Source organism: Castor canadensis, chromosome 16 (genome assembly GCF_047511655.1).
Source record: "Castor canadensis chromosome 16, mCasCan1.hap1v2, whole genome shotgun sequence".
Taxonomy (NCBI): Eukaryota; Metazoa; Chordata; class Mammalia; order Rodentia; family Castoridae; genus Castor; species Castor canadensis.
Window position 1 is genome coordinate 53247077 of NC_133401.1, and position 9508 is coordinate 53256584.

Sequence of the window (9508 nt, forward strand, 5' to 3'; positions counted from 1 at the left end):
GGAGCAATAAAAGTCTTCCATGATAAGCAGAAACTAAAACAATATGTGACCACAAAGCCAATTCTTCAAGGGATTCTGCACACAGAAAGAGAAACCTCAATTTAGGCACACACAATCAAACTTTCAAACAACTAAGACAACTAAATGACAGGAATCACCACATACCTATCAGTACTAACACTTAATGTTAACGGACTTAATTCACCCATCAATAGGCACTGCTTGATGAAATGGATTAAAACAGAAGATCCAACAATTTGTTGCTTACAGGAGAGCCATCTCACCGACAGAAATAAGCATAGGCTTAGGATGAAAGGCTGGAAGAAGATTTACCAAGCCAATGGCCCCCGAAAACAGGCAGGAGTAGCAATACTTATCTCTGACAAAGTAGACTTCAAACCTACATTGATCAAACAAGATAAAGAAGGACATTCCATACTAATAAAAGGGGAAATAGACCAAAAGGAAATAATAATCATCAACCTGTATGCACCCAATGTCAACACACCCAATTTCATCAAACATACCCTGAAAGACCTAAAAGCATATATAAACGCCAACACAGTGGTTGTGGGAGACTTTAACACCCCATTATCATCAATAGATAGGTCATCCAAACAAAAAATCAATAAAGAAATCCAAGATCTAAAATATACAATAGATCAAATGGACCTAGTTGATGTCTACAGAACATTTCATCCAACTTCTACACAATATACATTCTTCTCAGCAGCCCATGGAACCTTCTCCAAAACAGATCATATCCTAGGGCACAAAGCAAGTCTCAGCAAATATAAGAAAATAGAAATAATACCGTGCATACTATCTGACCACAATGCAGTAAAAGTAGAACTCAACAACAAAAGTAAAGACAAAAAACATGCAAACAGCTGGAAACTAAATAACTCATTACTTAATGAAGAATGGCTCATCGATGAAATAAAAGAGGAAATTAAAAAGTTCCTGGAAGTCAATGAAAATGAAAACACAACCTACCAGAACCTATGGGACACAGCTAAGGCAGTCCTGAGAGGAAAGTTTATAGCCATGAGTGCATATATTAAAAAGACCGAAAGATCCCAAATCAATGACCTAATGATACACTTCAAACTCCTAGAAAAAGAAGAACAAGCAAATCTCAAAACAAACAGAAGGAGAGAAATAATAAAAATAAGAGCTGAAATCAATGAAATAGAAACCAAAAAAAAAAAAAACATACAAAGAATTAATGAAACAAAAAGTTGGTTCTTTGAAAAAATAAACAAGATCGATAGACCCCTGGAAAACCTGAATAAAATGAGGAGAGAAAAAACCCAAATTAGTAGAATTAGGAATGCAAAAGGGGAGATAACAACAAACACCATGGAAGTCCAGGAAATCATCAGAGACTACTTCAAGTACCTATATTCAGATAAATTCTAAAATCTTAAAGAAATGGACAGATTTCTAGATACATATGATCATCCAAAACTGAACCAAGAGGAAATTAATAACCTAAATAGATCTATAACACAAAATGAAATTGAAGTAGCAATCAAGAGTCTCCCCAAAAAGAAAAGTCCAGGACCTGATGGCTTCTCTGCTGAATTCTATCAGACCTTTAAAGAAGAACTGATACCAACTCTCTTTAAACTGTTCCATGAAATAGGAAGGGAAGGAAAACTGCCAAACACATTTTATGAAGCCAGCATTACACTTATCCCAAAACCAGGCAAAGACACCTCCAAAAAGGAGAACTATAGGCCAATCTCCTTAATGAACATTGATGCAAAAATCCTCAACAAAATAATGGCAAACTGAGTTCAACAACACATCAAAAAGATTATTCACCACGGCCAAGTAGTCTTCATCCCAGGGATGCAGGGGTGGTTCAACATACAAAAATCAATAAACGTAATAAACCACAGTAACAGAAGCAAAGACAAGAACCACTTGATCATCTCAATAGATGCAGAAAAAGCCTTTGATAAGATCCAACACCATTTCATGATAAAACCTCTAAGAAAACTAGGAATAGAAGGAAAGTACCTCAACATTATAAAAGCTATAGATGACAAACATGCAGCCAGCATTATACTTAATGGAGAAAAACTGAAACCATTCCCTTTAAAGTCAGAAACCAGACAAGGATGCTCACTATCTCCACTCCTCTTCAATAGTACTGGAATTCCTAGCCAGAGCAATTAGGCAAAAAGAAGGAATAAAAGGAATACAAATAGGTAAAGAAACTGTCAAAATATCCCTATTTGCAGACGACATGATCCTACACCTTAAAGACCCAAAAAACTCTACTCAGAAGCTTCTAGACATCATCAATAGCTATAGAAAGGTAGCAGGATATAAAATCAACATAGAAAAATCATTAGCATTTCTATACACTAACAATGAACAAACTGAAAAAGAATGTATGAAAACAATTCCTATTACAATAGCCTCAAAAAAAATCAAATACCTAGGTGTAAACCTAAAAAAAGACGTGAATGACCTCTACAAGGAAAACTATAAACTTCTGAAGAAATAGACTGAGAAAGGCTATAGAAAGTGGAGAGATCTCCCATGCTCATGGATTGGTAGAATCAACATAGTAATGATGTCGATACTCCTAAAAGTAATCTACATGTTTAATGCAATTCCCATCAAAATTCCAATGACATTCATTAAAGAGATTGAAAATTCTACCGTTCAATTTATATGGAAACACAAGAGGCCACAAATAGCCAAGGCAATACTCAGTCAAAAGAACAATGCTGGAGGTATCTCGATACCTGACATCAAACTATATTACAAAGCAATAACAATAAAAACAGCATGGTACTGGCACAAAAACAGACATGAAGACCAGTGGAACAAAATAGAGGATCTGGATATGAATCCACACAACTATAACCAACTTGTCTTTGACAAAGGAGCTAAAAATATACGATGGAGAAATAGCAGTCTCTTCAACAAAAACTGCAGGGAAAACTGGTTAGCAGTCTGCAAAAAACTGAAAGTAGATCCCTGTATATCACCCTATACCAATATTAACTCAAAATGGATCAAGCATCTTAATATCACCACAAACGCTAAAGTTGATACAGGAAAGAGTAGGAAATACTCTAGAGTTTGTAGGTATAGATAAGAACTTTCTCAACGAAACTCCAGCAGCACAGCAACTAAGAGATAGAATAGATAAATGGGACCTCATAAAACTAAAAAGCTTCTGTTCATCAAAAGAAATGGTCTCTAAACTGAAGAGAACACCCACAGAGTGGGAGAAAATATTTGCCAACTATACATCAGACAAAGGACTGATAACCAGAATATACAGGGAACTTAAAAAACTATATTCTCCCGAAACTAATGAACCAATAAAGAAATGAACTAAACAGAACTTTCTCAAAAGAAGAAATTCAAATGGCCGAAAAACACATGAAACAATGCTCACCATCTCTAGCAATAAAGGAAATGCAAATTAAAACCACACTAAGATTCCACCTCACCCCTGTTAGAATAGCCATCATTAGCAACACCACCAACAACAGGTGTTGGCGAGGATGCAGGAAAAAAGGAACCCTCTTACACTGTTGGTGGGAATGTAAACTAGTACAACCACTCTGGAAAAAAATTTGGAGGCTACTTAAAAAGCTAAACATTGATCTACCATTTGATCCAGCAATACCACTCTTGGGGATATACCCAAAAGACTGTGACACAGGTTACTCCAGAGGCACCTGCACACCCATGTTTATTGTGGCACTATTCACAATAGCCAAGTTATGGAAACAGCCAAGATGCCCCCCTACTGATTAATGGATGAAGAAAATGTCGTATCTATACACAATGGAATTTTATGCAGCCATGAAGAAGATCGGAATGTTATCATTCGCTGCTAAATGGATGGAATTGGAGAACATCATTCTGAGTGAGGTTAGCCTGGATCAAAAGACCAAAAATCGTATGTTCTCCCTCATATGTGGACAAGGGTAAACACAGCAATGGGATTGGACTTTGAGCACATGATAAAAGAGAGAGCACACAAGGGAGCGGTGAGGATAGGTAAGACACCTAAAAAATTAGCTAGCATTTGTTGCCCTTAATGCAGAGAAACTAAAGCATATACCTTAAAGCAACTGAGGCCAATAGGAGAAGGGGACCAGGAACTAGAGAAAAGGTTAGATCAAGAAGATTTAACCTAGAAGGTAACACACACATACAGGAAATTAATGTGAGTCAACTCCCTGTATAACTATCCTAATCTCAACCAGCAAAAACCCTTGTTCCTTCCTATTATTGCTTATACTCTCTCTACAACAAAATTAGAAATAAGGGCAAAATAGTTTCTGCTGGGTATTGAGGGAGTGGGGAGGAGAGGGAAGGGGCAGAGAGGGTGGTAAGGGAGGGGGTCAGGGCAGGGGGGAGAAATGACCCAAGCCTTGTATGCACATATGAATAATAAAATAATAAAAAAAATAAAAAAAAGAAAAAAAGGTAAAGAAAATAATACCACCCCCAAAATAAAATTTTTTTATACCTTTGTTATATAAGAATTTTTTTCCTCTGTGCTTCAGTAATGCTGTAAATTGACTTTGGCAATACATCCTGATGAGAAATAAATACAACAAAAGCAACTAGCATAGTGTTTACTATATGGAACCGTCATACTCACATTTTCTATTATGTTCATTTTTTACTATCATGAAACAATGCTTATATCACTACTCCTTCCTTAGAAAAAATAATGTGTTGTGCTAATAAAGCAAAAATAAGGAGATTAAACATCTCTAGCATGATAAATGCTATCAGGGAAGTGTTTTCATGCTTTACCTTCCTCTGGAAATCATGGTCCAGTTGACCAACAAATACAAAATATCGATGACTCCAATGTTCAATGTCATGGCACTATAATGAGATACATAGACGATTAAATACACTTAAAGATTAATTAAATGATTTATAATTTGAAATAAATAATACATGAGTTATGTCCAAGAATCACATCTGAACTCACTTCCCAATCATTAGCTAAGAGATTTCAGTTACCCAGTTGTCTTTAAGAAAAATGATGTCCAAATCTCACACTGATATTGAATATGGAAGAAGTGTCTCCTGGTCAGAAAGGGCCATCTCTGAGAGGAGGTCCAGGTGTTTCTCTCTTACTGGATCAGGGACGTTGAATGAGATGGTCACAGGATGACACGAACAGCTTCAGTATCCCTTGGGCATCCATATCCAAAGCTTATTATTGCTATCATTCTGATCCCAGAAGTGCAATTCCCTAAAGACCAACTTTGTAGAAGTGAATAATTCAGGAGGGTTGACTTCTAGACCTGAGGCCACGTTTGCATCATGTTAAATTTTGTCAAATGTCTTTCTCACATCAATTAAAATTCCCATATAATTTTTGTCCTTCATTACGATGATATGGAGTACCATAGCTTTTAATTTTAGTTTATGGAACCATCGATGTATCCCATGGGTGGATCCCACTTGATCATGCTAAATAATTTTTAATGGTGTTGCATAATTGTTGTGCTAATTTTTTGTGAGGATTTTTAAATCTATTTTCATTAATCATATTGATATTTAGTTTTCTTTTGTTGTTTATGTATCCACATCTGGTTTCTATACCAGAGTAATACTGGCCTCATTGAATTTATGTAAAATAATTTTTTTCTCTTTTAGCTTTTGTAATAATTTAAGTAAAATTAGTATTACTTATATAAATGATTGGTAGAATTCATCAGTGAAGACATTTGGTTCTGGGGTTTTCTCTGATCAGAGGTTTTGTATTACTGATTCATATCTTACTTGTTATTGGTCATTTTATGTATTCTGCTTCTCCAGGATTAAGTCATTGGAAGATGTATATGCCTAGGAATTTGAAAATTCCACCATATTATCAACTTTCTTGTCATATAATGGTGAATAATAATCTCCAATGATTTTTGTATTTTTGTGGTGTTAGTTCTAAAGTTTCCCTTTACACCTCTATTTTTATTTATCTGAAATTTCGCCTTCCATTTCTTATTGTATCAAGTTGTAGAGTGCCTGCTTAGCAAGTGTAAAACCCTGAACTCAAACCCCAGTTACACCAAAAAAGAGAGAATGAATGTTTTTCCTATACAGCTAAAAGATTTTCTGTTTTGTCTTTTTGAGGAACTACCTCTTTGTTCCATTAAAATTTTGTAATGTTTTATAAGTTTATAATTGTTTCTAATGACCTCAAATGATTTTATATATTTGAGGTGTTGGTTTTAACATTTCCTATTGTACCTCCAATTTTATTTATCTGAGAATTCTACTTTCTTTTCTTACTGTAGCTAAAGGTTTTTAATTTTGCATCTTTTTGACAAACCTTATCTTTGTTTCATTGATTTTTTGTAATATTTATTCTCTGTTTCATTTGTTTCTGCTCTGATTTTTATTATTCTTTCTTCCTAATAATTTGGGGTTCAGTCTGTGCTTGCCTTTCTACTTCATTAAGATTCAACGACAAATTGTTTACCTTAGTTCTTTCTATGTTTCCTTGTGACCATTGATTCTTATGAATTTTCTTCTTAGTACTGCTTTGGCTATGTCACATAGGTTTACTGACTGTCAACACTTTCATTTGTTGCAAGATTTTTTAAAGCATCTTCCTTGATTTCTTTCTTAATACATTACCTATTCAAATATCAGTTGTTTGATTTTCATATACTTATATAGTTTCCTAACTTTTTCTTGTTATTGATTTTTAGCTTTATTCTGTTGTAAGCAGAAGAGACATTCAGAGAGATTTCAATGTTAAATTTGCTAAGACTTGTTTTGTGGTCTCACTTATGATATTCCTTGGAGAATACTCCGTGTGCTGATGAGCAGTGTGTTTTTTTGGCAGCTATTGTGTGCAATGTTCTGTAGGAGACTTGTGAGTCCAGGTGATCGAGGGTGTAAATTAACTCTGATGTCTACTCAAATGTATTCTGTCTAAATTAATTGTTCCATTACAGAAAGTGGTTGTTAAAGACCACAAATCTTACTGTGTTAGACTCTATATGTCATTTAAGGTCTATTAATTCTTTTTTATTAATGTATGTTAACTTGACAAAGAAGGTTCCTTGTGGCGTTTTAATATATGTATAGTATTTGATCAAATTCACTACCTCTATTTCTCTTTTCCTCCATCACTCTTCTCCCAATAAAGTACATTTTAGTGAGTTTCATTATACTATTTTAATAAATATGTATAGAATACTTTGGTACTATTCATCCTGCATTATACTCTCCTTTCTCTCTTCCTGCTATTGCTGATTCACCATCCCAACAATTCCCCATTTCAACACTCATGTGATTTTTTTTTAGATTCTACATATGAGAAAAAACGTGTGATGTTTATTTTCTGTCTAATTTTCCTTAACATGATAATCTCTAGTTCCAACTATTTTCCTACAAAAGACACAAACACATTTCTTTATGGGTGAATAGTATTCCATTGTGTGTATATATATACCACTTTTGTATTTATTTATCATTGTTGGGTACCTAGGCTGATTAGGCTGTTTGAATATTGTGAGTAATGATGCTATAGGCATGCATGTTTAGGAGTTTCTATTTTATGCTGACTTACATTCCTTCAGACATGTGTTCAAGGGTATTATAGTAGGATGGTATGGTAGTTATATTTTCATTTTTAAGGAATTTCCATGCTTACTTCCATAGTTTCTGCACTAAATTACATTCCTTCTAACAGTGTATAAAATTTGCATTTCTCCCACATCCTTTCCAACATTTATTGTTGTCTGTTTTCTTGATGATAGCCATTCTGAAAGGGTTAAGTTGGGAAATTAATGTTTTTATTTGCATTTCCTTTGTGATTAACCATGTTGAATATTTCTTCATGTATTTATTGGACAATTATGCATAGTTTTTGCAGAATTGTCTTTTGTGGACTGGTGGAGTTACTTTGGACTTACATCCAAAGCAGTGGGTCAAGTTCAACTTTTTTCATACATTATCCTGAATATATCTCTGTAAGTGTACTAAATTGACTCAGAATATATATATATATATATATATATATATATAATTGGTCCCACTGACCTGTGTTTATTTTACATGGCAATTAGGTGAATGCTATTTGTCTGGGGAAATGGACTATTCAGTGAACTTTTCTTTGGTTATGTGGGTTTGCTGTAAATGTTATCAAATTTCTTGACCAACAAAGAGTATGGAAGAAACATCATTGAGAAATAAAAGAAGGTATGTTAATCATGGAGGCAAAACTTGGATTGATGCATCAGTATTTGATACCTAGTATTTGATCCTTTTTGTCCAGAAAAACTGTTATTTTTATACTGATGTTTTTAATCATGCCTGTAATCTTAGCTAATCAGGCCATGGAGATCAGGAGGATGACAGTTTAGGCCATCCTAAACTATCATCTTTAGGATGACACCACCAATAACTTGGCATGTTGGCAAGTGCCTGTCAGTGCTGTACAGGAAGTGTAAATATGAGGAATGAAACACAGGTTGAAACAGACAAAAATGTGAGACACTATCTACAAACAAATTATGCAGAAACTTTACCACATGAACCACTTCACCTGGCAAATGGATGAACTGACGATCATAATGTTAAGTGAAGTAAGCCAGGCTAAGAAGATCAAAAGCTGCATGTTTTTCCTCATATGTGGAAACCAGAACTAAAAGATAAATATATAATTAAGTATATATAGGGCCATATATATATATACATATATGCATACACACATATATGTATATATATATCTATCTATTCACCTATCTATAGAGAGATGGAGGGAGAAAGAGAACTAGATTTTAATAGTTGTTCCATCTCATAAGACTGTGGAACTGGGAGAGGAAATGAGAATAAGAGAGGGTGAATAATATTAAAATTAAGTGCATCAGTGTATGAAGAGAGTATAACAAAATTTTCTGAAATCTGTTGAATAATAGCAGAACAAAGTGAAAGAGAAACTTCTAGTAATAGAAGGGGTTAACCTGAATAAAATACAATATTGTCTGTGTGAAATCATACTGTCTAGAATCCAGCCCCAGACAGGACCTTTTTTACCTTTCTGCCCTTACTGGGTTCCAGTGGCAGGAGTGCTGATAAACAGAGATTATGGATGGTAAATATGGTCTATGTACTGTGTACATGTCTGAAAATAAGTAATGAAAATTTTGAAATTGTTCTGAGAAGCATGGATGAGAAGCGAGGGAGAATGATGGAGGAAGTAAATCTAATCAAAGATCATTGTTGTTTTGGCTCAGAATTGCTTTGGCTATTCAAGGACTTTGTACTTCCACTTGAACTTCAGGATTGACTTTTAAATCTTAGTGAAGAAAGTTATTGGAATTTTGATAGGGATTGTGTTGAATATATAGAGTGCTTTCAGTAATATAGACATTTTTCACCATATTGATTCTGAAGATCAATGAACATGAGATATCTTTCAGTTTTCTAATCTCTTCCTTGATTTCTTTCTTCAGTAATTTAAACTTTTCATTGTAAAAGTTAGTCACAT